General features: G+C 37.9%; 3 long non-coding RNA genes across 4 annotated transcripts; all 3 read left to right on the top strand.

Annotated features, from left to right (window-relative positions):
- Nucleotides 1–8,205: 8,205 nt before the first annotated feature.
- Nucleotides 8,206–10,051, top strand: LOC112202381. Its single transcript, XR_002937321.2, has 2 exons — nt 8,206–8,388; nt 9,003–10,051. It is a non-coding gene; the product is annotated as an uncharacterized LOC112202381 (long non-coding RNA).
- Nucleotides 10,052–10,462: 411 nt separating this feature from the next.
- On the top strand, nt 10,463–13,195 carry LOC121049554. Of its 2 annotated transcripts, none has more exons than XR_005800722.1 (6): nt 10,463–10,580; nt 10,665–10,777; nt 11,293–11,322; nt 12,016–12,194; nt 12,318–12,471; nt 13,086–13,195. It is a non-coding gene; the product is annotated as an uncharacterized LOC121049554 (long non-coding RNA). The 2 variants fall into 2 exon arrangements; XR_005800721.1 differs by lacking the exon at nt 13,086–13,195 and adding an exon at nt 12,863–12,930.
- A 2,144-nt stretch (nt 13,196–15,339) lies between these two features.
- On the top strand, nt 15,340–16,585 carry LOC121049555. Its single transcript, XR_005800723.1, has 4 exons — nt 15,340–15,427; nt 15,665–15,780; nt 15,976–16,088; nt 16,411–16,585. It is a non-coding gene; the product is annotated as an uncharacterized LOC121049555 (long non-coding RNA).
- Nucleotides 16,586–17,137: the final 552 nt, after the last annotated feature.

Genomic DNA, 17,137 nt, shown 5'->3' with positions numbered 1-17,137 from the left:
TCCTTAATAGTTATCTCTTCCTTGGGTAAAAATAAAATTGACGGAGCGTAGTGGGCCCATGCTTTTGAATTTGTTTGTTTAACCATATTGCAGGTATAAATCCATCCTCTATACTCGAAGGTAAACGGTTATTTTCACCATTCATAATTTCGATTATTGATAGACTTGAGTTGATTGCTATTTGCAAAATTACTACTAAGGAACTGCAAAAGGAGAGAGAGAAATTGAGAAAATTAAAAACCTATAGAGATAATCTTAGTAGAGATTCTCCCAATTACTGGGATATTATCTATAGACTACAGACTAGAATATATAGAATAGAAGAGGAGATAGATAATCTCTTAGAAGTTCTGGAAGAGGAACAAAAACCTCTTGATTATTTGAGCATTGGTTAGATCCGCACATCACTGGTATCAGAGCTTGTAAAATAGCTCAAGGAGAACCCCTCCTTAATGGGGACAATGTCAGAATTGTTATTAGAAAAAATAAATTCTCTATTGAAATCTTCTGATGAGAAATATCAGAAGTTGTTACTAGAAATATCTAGATGTCAAACTCATCTAGAAAAATTACCTGCTATAATCCACCAATTAGAAAGATTGGAAAACAAACTGGATTATATCAAAGAACTTCCAAAAGTGGAAGAAGAAAAGCTGACAGTTGTCAGTAGAAAAGTCAATGAACAGCAAAAAACGCTGGATATCATGAAAAATATACTGAAGGACAAGAAAGTGCCTACAGTAAAAAAGAAAACTAATGGATTCAAACCGTTAGAAAAACCAGACACAAATCGTATTCCAAATATGATTTTTCTGGAACCATCTACTAGTCAGACTAGTATCCGGTATGAAAATCCGGAAAATAGAGAAATGAAGATGTTAAGCATCTTTGGGAAAAAGAAGGGAGTACAGCTCCTAAATGCTGAAGAATTCGAATTCAACGAAATCGAACAAGAGGTAAAAAATTCCTCAATCCCAAAGTTAGATTTTAAACAAATCTACAAAAGGGGAAAGTTTGATTTAATGGATAGCCATTATTTTAAACTTCTGGAAATTACAACTCCAACTACAGCAGGAGGAGAGACTGATCTTCTATTAATCACTCCTTCAGAAGTTGCTAGAGCTCAAGCAAAAAAATATCAATTTATGCATATTGGAGCTGTCCAAGTAGGCATAAATCTGCTTGCACGTGAAGGCATAAACTGTTCGGTCCTATGTGTCCTACAGGACAACAGGTTAATAGACTTCCAAGCTAGTCTGTTGGGAACACTCGAAGCATCCTTATGCGACCAAGTAGCATATTTCAACTGCTTCCCCAACTTCACCACCAGCTTGAAAGATGCAGCTCATTGTCTCAGACTGAGAGTCAAGACAGATGGTATATCCATGAAAGAAGATATGCAAGAACTTGCTATAGTATATAGAATATACTATAAATTGATGAGTACTACAGTAGCCCCTAAGACAAGGATAACAAATATCCCAGGTCTTACTACTGGATTCCTCACCAATCAGAAGAACCATTCACAACAAATCCACAAAGTTACTTGGAATGAAGTAACTTTTCCTCTTGAATGGAAATTATCCGGTCCAAAGAAGCAGCCGGAAAGAGCAAAAGCAAAGATCTACGAGAGTAGAAAGACTGGAGAAATTAGTCTTAATTTTGACAATCACAGAAGAAGTGATGTCAGTCCTGAGAATCTCAGGATAAACAAGAACAATCTTCTAAGAAGAAGCTACAGCACTAGAGAAGCTAGTGTCAGTGGTATAAAACCCACTATTGAAGAGCCAATTTCTGAAGAAGAATTGGAAGCTGATCTGAACAGACCAGTCCATATGTTCAGAACTAAGAAGCTCTATGATCTTTATGAAGAAGCTGGGAATTGCGAAAATCCTGAACGATTAGAAAAACTAATCGAAGAAATGAAAGAATACAAATTCAGAAAGACAAGAAAAGTCTTTCCTTATCAAGATATTGAAATGGAAGAAGGAGAAAGCTCTAGAACTTTCATTAGCAGAGAAAAAAAAGAAATAAAACTCCCATTTCAGAAAGCCCCCACGGGTAAAAAAGGAGAAAGAAATTCTCAAAGATTTGTCCCAGAGGACAATCTGCCTAGAGTTCCGATCACGAACTATGGCATATGGTTAAATCTAGACAAGAGTCTAGACAAAAGAAAAACCATTGACCAATGGGTAGATAGCCTGATGATGGCTTCTGCACTCACCCTTGGCAAATTTGAAGCACCAGATCTGCAGGTGTACTATGAAACTACTCTCACTGGAGTAGCAAAAAAGTACTACCTATCTTTCAAAGAAACTGCCAGAGGAAAAGACTGGCTGGAAGAAATCAAAAATTCAAAATCTCCGTATGATTTTGCAGTACCACTGTATGATCAGTTCTGTGGAGATCTTTCAAATCTGAGTGAAAAAGCCAAAGAAACGGCAAAATCGAATATCTATGCTCTTAAAATCTGTGACATGAGATATTTCGAAGAATACTTGAATGAGTTTCAAGAGTACTACTGTACAATTGGTGAACTAGAAAATACTGATCTAGTTAATCTGTTGCACAGAAAACTCCCTGAACCATGGAGAACAGCTGTGAGAGAAAGCATAGCTGAAAAACCAATTGAAAGATTTTCAGTTGGAGGGATTGCCGACAGAATCCGGCAATTACTGAAAGAGCAATGCAAAGCCAATCTTAGAGCTAAGATGGCCAAGAAACAACTCAAAGGAGTTGAAAATTTCTGTTATGGAATATTAGATATGCCCACAAACTGGGGATGCCATGACTCCAAATTCCACAGAAAGAAGAAAAAGAAAAATATTACTCTAAAAAATTTAAAAAGAATAATCAGAAGAAGAATTGGAAATTCAAGAGAAGTTCCAATTACAAAAAGCAACAGGATGAAGATCCTAAAAAGAAATTCTTCAAAAAGAAGAATACTCATCAGCATAAACAGCCTAGCAAGAAAGCTTGCAGATGTTGGTTGTGTAAAGCTGAAGGACACTATGCAAATGAATGTCCGGAAAAGGGTAAAAGATCTACTAAGGCTCTCTTTGAAGAATATGAGCAAATAGTAGAGGTAGCAAACATGAAAGGCTACGAAATAGCCTATTCTGATGATGAAGATGACGACAGGTCAGTCTACTCTGCCTGGTCTGGAGAAGAAGAAAGTTCATCAGAAGAGTCTGAGATTGATTCTGAAGTAGAGTACTTCGAATCTAGACAACTGAATGTTTTGAGAATAAAAAACTGGGAAGAAAGCAAGACAGAATCCTTCATGTCTTCTTATCAGGTGAACCCTGGTACATTCGTTTGTGACTACTGCTTTTGTCACGAAAAGAATGGTCTCCCAATGTTTTGTGAAGAGTCTAAGAAGACTTATCACAAAGAATGCTTCATAGCTGAAGCGAGAAGAAAAACCAAGAATGGTCTTGTCAGCCAATTGGTTAAGCAAGAATATGAAGAGTATTTTGCCGAGCAAAAGGCAAAAGAAATTGAAACTCTTTTCCAGGAAACCATGGAACCGTCTTCCTCGAAAAAGGAAGAAATCGTCGATAAAGAAAAAGTCGATGAAGATATTGAACTGGTTGAAATACCAGAAAATGTAGAACTGGTAAAACCACCAGAAACGGTACATCTCTTAGAAAGACAAGAGGCTACTGACACATGGGATCTACTTGGCCAACCTTCTGGCAAGTATGATTATAAAGTCAGATATGATCCTCCGTCCTGGTTCAGTGATCCAGACATCAAAGAGATAATTCCTACAAACTGGGATGATAGTGAAGATAAATCACCCATGCAGGAAAATGTTTCAGAAGAATGTAAACCATTCATTCCAAAAGAGCAAACTCAAGAAAATGAGCCTCACCAATCGAAAGTCGTCTCTACAAGTAGATACAGCAACTACATAGAGATCGGACTCAAATTCCCTGATCACAGGAAATATCATCTACATGCCTTTGTAGATAATGGATCAGGTTTTACTGTTGCAAAGAGATTTGCAATTCCAGATGAACTCTGGAAAGAAGATAAGAAAAAGTCAGCTACTGGTGTTACATTTGATGGAAGCCATCTCACCATGAAGAAAGTAGCAAAAAATGTTCATATCACCATTGGTGGAGGAACATTTATCATCCAGAATGTTTGGCAGTCAGAAGGCCAAGGATCTGATTTCCTGTTAGGAAATGATTTTATTCTCCAACAAAGATTTATTCAGGATGAAGAAGCGATAGGCTTCAGGAAAGGAGGACGGGTGTTCTGGGCAGACCGACTCACACATGCATTCAGTGTGGTAGGTCCCGGTTTTACTACTCACTATCAGAGATCGCAACAGAATAGTGGTGATCTTCCCCCCTACAAACCCAAATTCGAGCCCATACTCCAAATCAAACAACAAGAAGAATTGCTTGTTGAAGAATCTTCAGAAGAAGAAGAAGAAGAAGCCAGTGAAGATGAAGAAGCTAGTTTCATCCATGAACACAACCTCAAGCACTTTCAGAATAAGCTTGAGTCTCAGCAAATTCCCACTCTTGAAAAAATCAAGAAACTACTCGAGCAGAATGTGGATACAAATCCTCAAAAGTTTTGGGAAAAAGACCCAGTGGTCTGTGAATTGAAATTGCATGACATGAATGCTATCTGCCATGTCAAAGCCATTCCTCATTACAAAGAAGAAGATCAAAAGGAATTCAGAAAAGATATTGAAGATCTCCTGAACAAGAGATTGATTCAACCTTCCACTAGCCCTCATCATGCTCCAGCATTCTACGTGAGAAATCATGCAGAAACTCTAAGAGGAAAAGCTAGAATGGTGATTGACTACAGAGATGTCAACAAGAAGACTGTCAAAGATGGTTATCAAATTGCTCAAGTAAGAGTACTGATCAACCAGCTCAGAGGAGCCAAAGTCTTTTCGAAATTCGATGCAAAGTCGGGTTTCTGGCAAGTCAAGATGCATCCTGAGAGCATACCTCTCACTGCATTTGGAACACCACAAGGCCATTATGAATGGTTAGTAATGCCTTTTGGTCTAAAGCAAGCTCCCTCAATCTTCCAAAGAAAGATGGACAACATCTTCAAGCATGTGGCAGAGTTTTGCGTCGTCTACATAGATGACATCCTAGTCTTCTCCAAAAACAAAGAAGAACACATGAAACACCTCCATGAGGTAGTAAAGCTGATAGTTCAGCATGGAATCATCCTAGGTGAAAAGAAAATTTTCTTTATCCTTGATGAAGTTGATTTCCTAGGGATAAACATCAAAAATGGAGTAATAAAACTCCAACCTCATATTCTTGAAAAGATCTGGAAGTTCCCAGACAAAATTCCTGATGCTAAGAGTCTAGAGAGATTCCTTGGTGTCATAAATTATGGGAGAGATTTCATCCCTAAAATCTCAGGGTTAACAGCGATGTTATCTCCTAAGACAAGTTCCAAAAGAAAATGGAACTTCACAGAAGATGATGAAAAGATTGTGAAGCAGATAAAAAATCTCTGCAAAAACCTCCCTCCTCTCCAACAACCAGAAGAGAATGATGAAATTATCCTCCAGACAGATGCGAGCGATAATTACTGGTCCGGTGTTGTTCTGGCAAGAGCGCCTGGAACTAACATTGAAAAGATCTGCAAATTTTGTAGTGGCAAGTTCAGCCCTGCAGAACTGAATTATCCCACAGGGGAAAAAGAAATTTTGGCTGTCAAGAAAACGATTTTAAATTCACCAGCTTTTCTTGGAAAAACCTTTACTGTCCGCACCGATTGTGCCAGAGTAAAGAATTTCAAAAATTTTAAACTTGATAAAGCTGCTGATAGAGGAAGATTAGCAAACTGGCAATTATTTCTTAACCAATATGATTATAATGTTGAATTAATTGCAGGAAACAAGAATTATCTTCCAGACGCATTGACCAGGGAAATGGCAATGTTTAGCCAAAGAGAAGACGACGAAGGTCGTAATCCCAGAAGCAGAAGGACTGGGAAAGAACATGAGCATCAAGAAGATCCTATGGAAACCAAAGAAAAAGTTCTTAAAAGGTTTCTGCTAAGTCCTAAAGGACTAGCCTCAACTGATCAATCCCAGGGTAAAGGATTGGCTAGCCCGTCTCAAACGGCAGACGGTAAAGGCTCATCAAGACCGTTGACGGCTGCTGCTTTGCCAAAAAGCAGACCAACTCCAACTGGAGTCATAAATGTTTTTAATTATGAATTAAGAACTTTTGACACTCCTGTGTTCAGAACTGGCAGGAGACTAGCTTATCACCAGAAGGCAATCTTAGATAATCTCTTATTTGCTTTCCAAGAAAGAAGCAGTGGTCTAATGTTCCCGGCACTCTTTGCACTAGCTGAAGAACTATATGAGAACGCCAGACCACAATTTGAAGAAAGTCATATACAGCAGAGTGCTGTAAGAAAAGAAAAAATTCTCTTCCTTGAAAGTCCAGAAAGTGCTAGAGTTCCTGTCATGGCACTTAATGAATCAGACTGGCATGAATTCCACAGTCTGATAGGAAGACATAATCCAGAAGACCTAGTTCCTCCAACTCTCTTTATTGTTTCAGGTCCTTATGTTGGAAGATACCTGGTTAATGTTCAGAGTGAACATCCTCAAGAACACAAGCTCTGGCTTGTTGAAAATGGTTTTGTCCATAATCTGTGGACTAAAACAAATGATGATCTAAAAGGTTTGCCGCCTATCATTGTTAATACAGTCAAAAATGTAAGAAAAAATGACTGTATGCTTAGACTGAAGTTCAGATCCACTCCTCCAGAATGGATCCAGAAGGCAAACGGTGAAGTTGAATATATTCCTCCTTATCATTATGTAAGAATTATTCAAAGGAAATATCTTCAACCAGCCTGTGTAGGGTACAATGGCCAACCAAACTCAAGCATCCCTTGGATGAAAGCCATGACTCTAGAATATATCAAAAAGATCATCTCTGAGGATACCTACAATACCTTCCTGGCAGCAGGAGAGAAAACTATCATCACTGCTTACGATCATCCTGACGTAGTCAGCAGTGACTTGTTTCTATCTCTTACCAGAAAAGAGATAGATTCGACACTGGCATGCTTACGATGGGTGGAAAAACTTGAAACTGACAACCACTACAAGATGTATGTTGATACAGATGTCGAAGACAATGCAACAACAGTAAGGATGGCCCAGGCAGATAACGACTCGTTTGTCCTTGGTCACAATTCAGAAACCGACGAGAACATGTGAAGCAGCAGGTGTAGAAAACACCGAAAGTCCTTTTGGATTTTTCCTAAAAGTGACTTTTGCTTTTCAAAAAGCAGGTGAAAAACATTTCACCTAAAGGAATCTGCTTTTTCCCCGATCGACCTCCACCAGCAGGAGCACTAAGGAAAGCAGGAAATCACGGAGTCGTTCTGTACATTTTGTTGTTTTGAATTGTAATTTGAGTTCCGCTCCCTATATAAGGAGCTTTAGCTTCCCTTAGAAGGCATTCGAAGAAAAAGGCATTAGTTCTATATTCGAAAATCTCTAAGATCAGCATATCTCAGTAGCAGTAGCAGTCCGTCTGTGGACACAGTGTGCTTTCTATTACAAGTAAGTGTTTGTAAATCAGTTATGAGTAGCTAAAACAGCTTCTAGCTGTTTGCCCAAGAGTGAGGCTCTGGGTTCTGTATCTGTATTTATGTTTGAATAAATAAATTCAGTTTGTGCCCAGTACTCTGTCACAAAAATATTTTACTGTTTTTGCATCTATGTTTTGGTAGCAGTAGCAGTCAGTAAGCAGTAGCAGTCTTTCTATAAAAAAATGACCCCTATCATACTAAGGCAGCAGTGATTCCGCCCTGGTAGTAGCCGCTTAGACAGGAAGTCGTTAGGTGAAATTGTGGCATGTTGAAGGCTAGTCCTTAGGCTGATACTGTGTTAGTTTGGAAAAGAAATAGGCTGATACTGTGTACTGTAGCTGATACTATGTAAAAAGCAAAGAAGGTAAAAGGAGAATAGTGTCTGTCCTTAATTGTATAGTGGAAAAGGTTGTGGACTTAGTTGTCAAAAAATATGTTGTCTGGTAGTGCTTTGTAGTTAACCCTTTTTTTTATGCCACTTTAACGGATTAGTTGTAGATTTGGGCATAATAAGGAAAGGCCCAAGTACATCTAAGGTATGTGGGGGCATCTATATATAAATAATAAATGTTTAAAATCCCAATAGATGTTGGCAAGAATGACAATGTGGTCAAAATTTCTCTCTCTGTCAGAGGCCCGTGCGGTGGCGGATCCCTCCTTTCAGGCAAAGGTGCAACTCGCTGTGAAAGCCGCAACTTGTGCATCTTTTGCCTACTTCTTTTGTGGGACGGTCCCGTTGATCGTACGCGTCGTCAAAACGGAAAGGGAGATCACCAAGTATGAATTTCTTCTTTATCATTCATTCATTCTAGATCTAAATCTCTTTCCTTTAGAATTTCTGATAATTATCAGTGTTTTTTCAATTTTATCGTTTCTAGCTTACTGCTGAATTGATCTATTATTTTTGTGTAATCACACGCAATCTTTAGTTTTCTCTCTTCAGCGGTGGCCTCTTGTTGTTGTTGTTGTTGTTCTGTATTCATATATTTTGGCTGTTGATGACATTGAAATTGGGTTACTGTTTTACTTAGCTTCCATCAAGATTAATACTGAACAAAAAAGTTTAAGAGAAAATAGGAATGATTAAAGGAAGGGACAACCCTAGGACCAATCGATCTTCAATCCGAGTAGGTTGCTAAGGCTCAAAAAGGAATCCATTTACTATGTTGAAAATTTAATCATGTCAATTGATAAATGAGACACCTTGAGTCTTGGAAACAGTACAAAATAGCTATAATTTTCATATGATGAATGAGAGACACCTTATGCGATGTAACTCTTGCTCTCAATCCTTAGCAACTGTATCAATTCTGTTGATTTTTAAACTGTTGCTCTCTCTCCCTCCCTCCCTCCCTCCCCCCTTCTTACCATTGTTTCTGGTTTTATTGCAGGTCCGGGCCAGCCTATTATTTGAAATGGAAACTGAGTGAAGAGGAGGAAACTGAGGGAAGAGAAACAGAGGCCTTAAGCATCCAAGTGAATTTTATTTTGCTGCTTATATAACCTTTAATTTAAGGGTGCCCTTAATCTAATGTAATATGTGAGTAAACTGGGGTATTGCCTTCCAGTTCAGAGCGTCATGCTTCTTTTCTTGATTGGGTGACTTACTGTATCCAGGTTCTTTCACATGACCTGTTTGATTTTTTACTCTACCTTATTTGGGTGGTCTGGAAAGAAAGAAATCAGAGAGTGTGGGAGTCTAGGGCCTTTTCTCTACACCACGTCTACTTCCAAGCTTTTTCTAGTTTCTCCTTGTTTGTATCTCTTCAACCATTGAAGGGTTTCAAAGGTCAGCGTGCAGCAGTTGCTTGGGTACCTCCTCCTGCGGGGTGGATCAAAGTGAACCTTGATTGAGCCTTTGATGATAGGGCGAAGAAGGGAAGTGTTGGGATAATTGTTCGTGACCCGGATGGGTCTGTTGTAGGGGTTCATGCTTTAGCGTTGATGTAGTGTACTCCCCCGACATTGTGGAAGCACTTGCAGGCAGAGCAGCGTGTGCATGGGCATTAGAGTTTAATCAATCGCCTGTTATTTTTGAGAGTGACTGTCTCTCTTTGGTCAATTCTATAAACTCAGGTGATGAAGATACATCCCATTTAGGAAGGGTGATTGAGGATATTCAGGCTCAACTTTGTGGCCTACCGGGTTCCTTCTTTCAACATGCTTACCGTGAATCTAACACGGCTGCACATAGAATGGCTAAGCAAGCCATGTTGTCAGGTTTATTTGCTCACTGGCAGGGAGCTATTCCTCCAGATTTGGGAAGTCTTGTTGCTTCCTATTGTAACATTTGAACTCTCTGAGTAATAAAACTTCTTTCGTCCTGCTCTCAAAAAAAATGTAATATGTGAGTAGTTGTAATTGTTCACGTTTGTATGTTAACTGTCTAATGTAATATGCGAGTAGTTGTAATTATTCGTATGTAACCGTATGTCTTTAATGGTCTTATTTTGAGACTCTAAAGTATCACTATTTATATATTACTGAATCTGAATGTTTAAGCATTAGTCCCATATGGAGGTCCTGCACCTATTTCTTTGCAAAATGTTTTGTGTGAATGGAAGTTCCTGCAAGTCTCACCAGATAAAAAAAAACATCACTATTCATGTCACAAAAGAAAGAAAAAAGAGAGGTAAACTGGAAAAGCAAATAAAATGAGGAGTACAAGAAAAGAACATTCTCATTAAATCAAGTATGGTTGTTGCAAACCAATCTGTAACTGAATCAATAGAGGGGTCTTCTTCATAATAACACCTTTGTTCAATCTGCTAAGTAGCAGTGCTGTTGTTCAACTATCGATCAAGGTAGAAAAGAGAACAGGAGCACCACACTGCCAATATTATCATTTATAACATGATAAGTCCAGAGGTATTTCTGCACAATTAATCGATCCATTCCTAGTTGGAAGAGAGCGGGTACAAGTGTTGCTCTGCTACACTGAGAGAAGAGGTCTCTATACACTTTTAAGGGTATCTCCCTCCTGATCCTACCTATCCTTTTACCTATTACTTTGATCTCTTCATTCTATTCCTAACATACTATTGCTTTCACAGGCTGTTGTGCTTGGTCAGGGACTTGAACCTGATGGTTGTATCTGACATTCAAATATATTTGGAAAATCTTATCAATCGTGGGCTTAGACAGAGGTTAATATTAGAGATATAAGGTTTGGAATGGTTTTCCCTCTGTCTTGGGTTTTGGATATTCTGTCGAGAATTTGTTCGAGAGTGTCTTACTTGTGTCTGTGATTTAGTCCAATCTGCTTGCACTGGGATGTCAAAATATTGAAATTAGCATAAGATCTAGAATTACTCTAGTTTTATTAGAGTTAAGGAAAATGTTGACAACGTACTGATGTCTCTTGTCATGTCTTTTCTTTAACATTTTGTTTTCCCAATTGAGATGATGATTATGCTACCAATTGCTTCTGACGTTTATGTATTGCATGCTGAGATTATCAAAGGCATCTTATTGTTACTCTTCTGCCAGTCTTCTTCCATGACTTCACAAAAATATTTATCATTTTTCAAACAGGAATCTTCTTCTATCATTGATATGGTACTATTGAAGCAACTCTAAATTTGTCTCAAATGTCACCGTGATTAGTTTCTTTTGATAAAGTTCACAATTACTGTCATTGTTTGATGCACTTTTAAGGAATTTTATTGGTTTTCATTGTAGGAAAATTGCTGCTCATCATTTCAGCTTCAGGTAATGGCAGCCGGAAATGATCCAAATGTTAAGGGCTTTATCATTACCATAAGGCCTGCCTGGGCTGCACACTTGATGTTAATACAAGATGCTCTTATTGGAAGGGATTCTATTTCAAGTGGTTCAACAAGTGATTGGGGTTATCTACAGTTGCGCTTAGAAGTGGTTTTTTCAAAGAACGTTTTCTAGTTTATATTAGATAAAATTCTTAAAACTGCAGCATATGAAGCTGGTTCTTACGCTCTGAATACTGTTTTTTTTTTTAGTTGCGTACTTGCGTCAAGTGCTTAACCTGTTGCTTCTTCTTCGTATCACCTAAATCCTAACCCCGGTGCTCCAGTTGCAATGTCATAATGTTACCCAAGTAGCCTTACATCTAGTCCCATTGAATAAGTCGGTTTTCTATGCTTGGTTAATTGGCTGTTTGAGGCCTTTTAGGGGATTGCAACTTTTTCTGCTAGTGGATGGTGTCAAATGGATTAATCTACAGTATTGCATTTTCTACATTGTTTTCCTTTTGAATAGAAACAACCCTCTATTGTTTTTCATTGGCATTCCTGTAAGGATTGGTGTAACATGTGCAGAATGATGATGAGGATATAAGCTATATGTACAACGCCTACATTCACAAGTTGATCACCTGCTTCTTACTCACCAACTTCTTGTTTTTTTCTTTTTGTACCATAAGTGCAGATTATAAATCGAAAACTTCCCCTTGAGATGATGATTATGCTACCAATTGCTTCTGACGTTTATGTATTGCTGAGATTATCAAAGGCAACTTATTGTTACTCTTCTGCCAATCTTCTTCCATCACTTCACAAAAGTATTTATCAATTTTCAAAAAGGAATCTTCTTCTATCATTGATATGGTAATATGGAAGCAACTCTGAATTTGTCTCAAATGTCACCGTGATTAGTTTCTTTTGATTAAATTCACAATTACTGTCATTGTTTGATGTACTTTTAAGGAACTTTATTGGTTTTCATTGTAGGAACTTAATCGAGAAGAACCAGCTGGCATGGCCTGGGTGGGCCTCATTCTGAACGATATGTTCTCGATTCTAGAGGTGCTCTTGTTGTACGACAAGCTGTGAAGGCTCATACTTGGACATTGCCTCGTTTTTTCTATTCTGGTTGTGCAGACAAGTAAGCAACATGTTTATGGGTTTGTTATTACAGTATAGCATTGCTTTTTTACAACATTCGAAGAGTTGACTCCACAGATGGGATGTTCCAATTTTATGCTTAATGCTGCCTAATTGATGGCTACAGTGCTAGATCTTGACCTTTTTTAGATTACATATTGCATAGAGGACTTTGGATGCATTTTGATTGACTCGATGTGTGTGTGTGTATATATTGTGTTAAAGTAGTTTTCTGTTGTATTGGCTATATATAGCTTTTGTTGGAATCATATGTATTATATGCTTGTTTGAACAAAACCAAGGATAGTGACGGTACTAAGCAATGACTTTCCCATGCTGTCTTTTGTTGAGACAGTTCATGTTAATATCCTTTTGTTATATCTTGTTTGCAGGTCCAAAGAATGTAAAGGATAAATTTCTCGTTTATACATATAGTGCTTCTGAACTTAGTGGGACTAATCACACCATAAAATGGCAGGGATGTTCCATTCTTTATGTTGAATGATTTACTTCTGCTTCTCCTGTCGCAAACACGATTTTATGTGTATCCATTTATCAAGTAGTATGTTTTTGTCTATTTGTGTTTACTATTCATATATTTCACGTTTTTTGCAGATTACATTCAGTCTTCTTTTTTCTTTCGTGATCGCTTTCGTACCAGACACTCAGAGTGCAGCACCTGATAAAGCATCTGTCCTGTCCCGGGTGCCTCCATTCGACATAAATTTCATGAAATTGTTAAAAAAAAAAAAAAAGATTGTAGTTTTTCCTTCTTGTTGTTTATGAATTTTGTGTTTGGAAATTGCTGCTCATCATTTGAGCTTCAGGTAATGGCAGCCGGAAATGATCCAAATCTTGAGGGCTTTGTCATTACCATAAGGCCGGCTTGGGATGTACACTTGATGTTAATAGAAGATGCTCTTACTGGAAGGGATTCTATTTCAAGTGGTTCGTCGAGTGATTTGGGTTATCTACAGTTGTGCTTGGAAGTGTTTTTTTTTTTTTCAAAAAACGTCTTCCAGTTTATATTAGATAGAGTTCTTAAAAACTGCAGCATATGAGGTTGGTTCTTATGCTCTGAATTCTGTTTTTTTAATAGTTGCGTCAAATGCTTAACACATTGCTTCGTCTTCGTGTCACCTAAATCCTAACCCCAGTGCTCCAGTTGCAATGTCATAATGTTAGTATGTTACCCAAGTAGCCTTACATCTAGTCCCATTGAATAAGTCGGCTTTCTATGATTGGTTAATTGGCTGTTTGAGGCCTTTGAATGGGGTTAATCTACAGTATTGCATTTCCTACATTGTTTTCCTTTTGAATAGAAACAACCCTTTATTGTTTTTCATTGGCATTCCTGTAAGGATGGTGTAACACTGTAACATGTGCAGAATGATGAAGAGGCTATAAGCTATAAGTACGACGCCTATCTTCAGAAGTTGATCACCTATTTACCTGCTTCTTACTCACCCACTTGCCATACACAAGGTCAGTTGATATTTTTCATTCAGTATAAAGTCAATCTAGTTTGTATTAATTTGTTCTACCTGTGTATTTGACGAGGGCGGAAGTAACCCTAGGTTTACCAGCAATAAACCTAAAACAAAGATTCTGGAGTCCACCAGAGATAAAAGAGAAAACTCTCAATTTTGATTGATAATATGATAAAAGATAGTTCTGCAGCCGTTTAAGGTTGCTTATATATGGGAAAAGAAACCCTAGGGCGACTAACAATGAAACCCTAAAGCCCACGGATTAAAACAAAACAAATCCAAAATAAACTAGAAAACCTAAAATAAAAATAATGTAAAACTAGTCTAAAAATATTAAGATGATACATTTTGGCTTAAATCTGATAGGGCTCACTAAAGTGAGTCTTGAAGATCTCGTCGTTCCCATTCTGGAAAGGTATCATGCGTTTCAAATGGACATTCTGGCCAAAAGTTAGTCAAATCTGATTCAAAATCAAAACTTAACTTTTCGCACGAGAAACCCGAAAAGTCCAAAACCAAATCTTCTTGAATATTCTAGCGGCTAGTAACCTGATTACGCGTGGGTTACCTATTTTCCAATCACTCTTCTTGATTCTACACCGCTTCTTTACTTTTATGGTTTTTCAGCTAAACTGGGTCCATTCTCGTCCTACATCAGTATTTGGATTATTTTCTTCTACCCCCTCCTTTCCAAAATTTAGTTTTCTGTTTCAACGCCTTTCAGGTCAAAGAATCAAAGAATTAAAGGAGAGGGCTATGAGCGTGCTTAGTCCATACTGCCTGGTTGGGTCACATGAGCTTTCGCATGATAGTAACCAAACTGCACAAGCCTCTGAAAGTGGTCCTCTACCATTTGTCTCTCTTTTGGAGTTTGTGAGTGAATTTATCGGGTAAGTTTGAACTAAAAATTAAATACCTGAGGGCTGAGGAACTGTCTAGTTTTGTATAGTTTAGTTCAAGTTAATAGTTTATATGCTCTTTTATTTTTTATTTTTTACCATCCATGGCTCTGCTTTTGCTTATCCGTTGGACCTCATATTTACTTTCTTTTGTAAATAATTTTTTCCTGAAGGAGCCAGAGCAGTTGTCTGGCAATGACGTCTTGTGGACATTTGTGAACTTTGCTGGAGAGGACGATACAAATTTTCAAACTCTTGTGGCTCTCTTGAATATGCTGAGTACCTTGGTGTGTGAAGACGTACATGTTTGAGCTGGTTAATACTTTTACGCTTGCTTTGTCACGAAATAGTTTGATGTCCATGATCGTACTTTCATTTCAGGCTTCTAGTCAAGAAGGTGCTGCAATGGTTTTGGAGTTACTTCAGGGCAAAGTGTTTCGTTCTGTTGGGTGGAGCACCTTGTTTGATAGCTTGTCAATTTATAAAGAGAAATTTTAAACAGTCCCTTGTTGGCGCCATGTTACTGGAACTCCCAGAGGGTGATTCTTATTTGAATGTCCTTCAAAAGGTTTGTGTGCAAAAGCTTTTCTGATTAGGTGAAAATCAGCAGCAGACAAAGTCCATGACTTGTTTCAAACTTGTCTCTCTGGTCATGTTTAGTTTACTTCTACCTATAGCCTACCAACATGAACCTGCCATTGTTAGGTTGATACCTTTTAGCACTCTTCGCAGAGGATACAATGATACATCACTATCTTCTCATTGTTTTTATGTTGAAAGGAATAACTTGTTTTTATGTCTGCAGGTTGTGGAAAATGGAAATCCCCTTGAACGAAATATTTGGAAGGATATAGTTTTCCTGATACCGTTTGTGCTTAGCTGTTAGATATTTTGAGCATTAAGCTTTGCCAATTTTGTAAGGTCAGAAGAAGAACGACTTCATGAACTTTCCCCGGCAAAAGTAATGAGCTAATGTCAGTTAGAAGCCATATGTTCTATGTCTATCACCATTTAAATCACACACACTCTCTGGAGTAGTAAAATTATATGCTTTTATATTTTTTATTTTTTTGATCATGAAGCATCTGTTTTCTAATTGATTCGTTGATTATATAGGAGGTATATCACGATGGTGGAAATGTGCCGGGGAATAGAGATCAGTTAATAACCATGTTACTTCCACTAGTGGAACATGTGCTGAATGTCTTCCAAAGCCATTTTCAGTATAGGTATGTAGGTATGGATCTTATATATCTTCTTCGATTCCCCCCTTTCCCTGCCTTATTTTTTCAATAGAAGGGTTGCTGGTGGCAGTGTATGTTGAGCCTTGTAAGAGATTGTATCATTGTCAGACCAAAAATCAAAAAAGAGATCATATTTATGTAGATATTCCCATATGGACTTCAGTTCCGACCTCTAATTATTTGTGATGAGGAAAGGCTGCTGCCTGCTGGTACTAATGATTCATGACTATTTGATTTCATTTTGTCCTTGAAGTATGTTGGTATTGATTGGCAACTTTCTTTGGTTAATCTTACTTTTTCTTTGCAGCTCTTTGGCATCTGATCCCCCTCGTTCTTTGAAGACAATTACAAATGGTGCCAACTGTGGCCCGGTACAAGACATATCTTTGTAATCTTATTTAGACTTTAGAAAGACTGAGTTACTTAGTGAGGTCTACTAAGTATTATCTTTGTAATTTATTTACTAATGCATATTTAGCCTAGTTTTAGTCTTTTATAGTCTTTTATACTATCTTCTTGGGAGAATTTGTGCTTGATGATATATTATCAATACCATTTTGAAATCTTCCAACTGCCTGTTAGGAGTTTCCAACTTTTTCTGAAAAATAAGACACCGTTGGCCGTTGAATCTGAAACTTTCAGCAGTATGACGAGTAAATTGGATGGTGCAGTGGGTCTTAGTTCTCAAATCAAACCTGTATCAGAAGATAGTGATAGAGAGTAAGGAAAAACATTCTGCAGTCAAGAGTGTGGAAGAGAAATTTGAAGCAGTATTATCACTGAAGAGGCCCTCTGATCAGGAAACCAGTAAGTTATGGTTCTTTTATAAAGTCATCTATTTAGAAACAAAACTTAAATATCTTAATCTATTCTTGCTTATCAAAGCCTTTAGCTGACGTGATCCTCAACTTCCGAGGAGAGAGAGGCTCTCGCTTCTCTTTTCCTTTTCCTCAAATCCCTCAGTAGTCTTCTACCCTTCCCGACCCGCTTTCGTGGTCGCTCTCTGCCCCGGCGGTGGCAGGTTTGTTTCTCCT

This window comes from Rosa chinensis, chromosome 5 (genome assembly GCF_002994745.2).
Source record: "Rosa chinensis cultivar Old Blush chromosome 5, RchiOBHm-V2, whole genome shotgun sequence".
NCBI classification, from domain to species: Eukaryota; Viridiplantae; Streptophyta; class Magnoliopsida; order Rosales; family Rosaceae; genus Rosa; species Rosa chinensis.
Note: the sequence above shows the minus strand (reverse complement) of the source record. Positions and strands in the feature narration are given on the sequence as shown.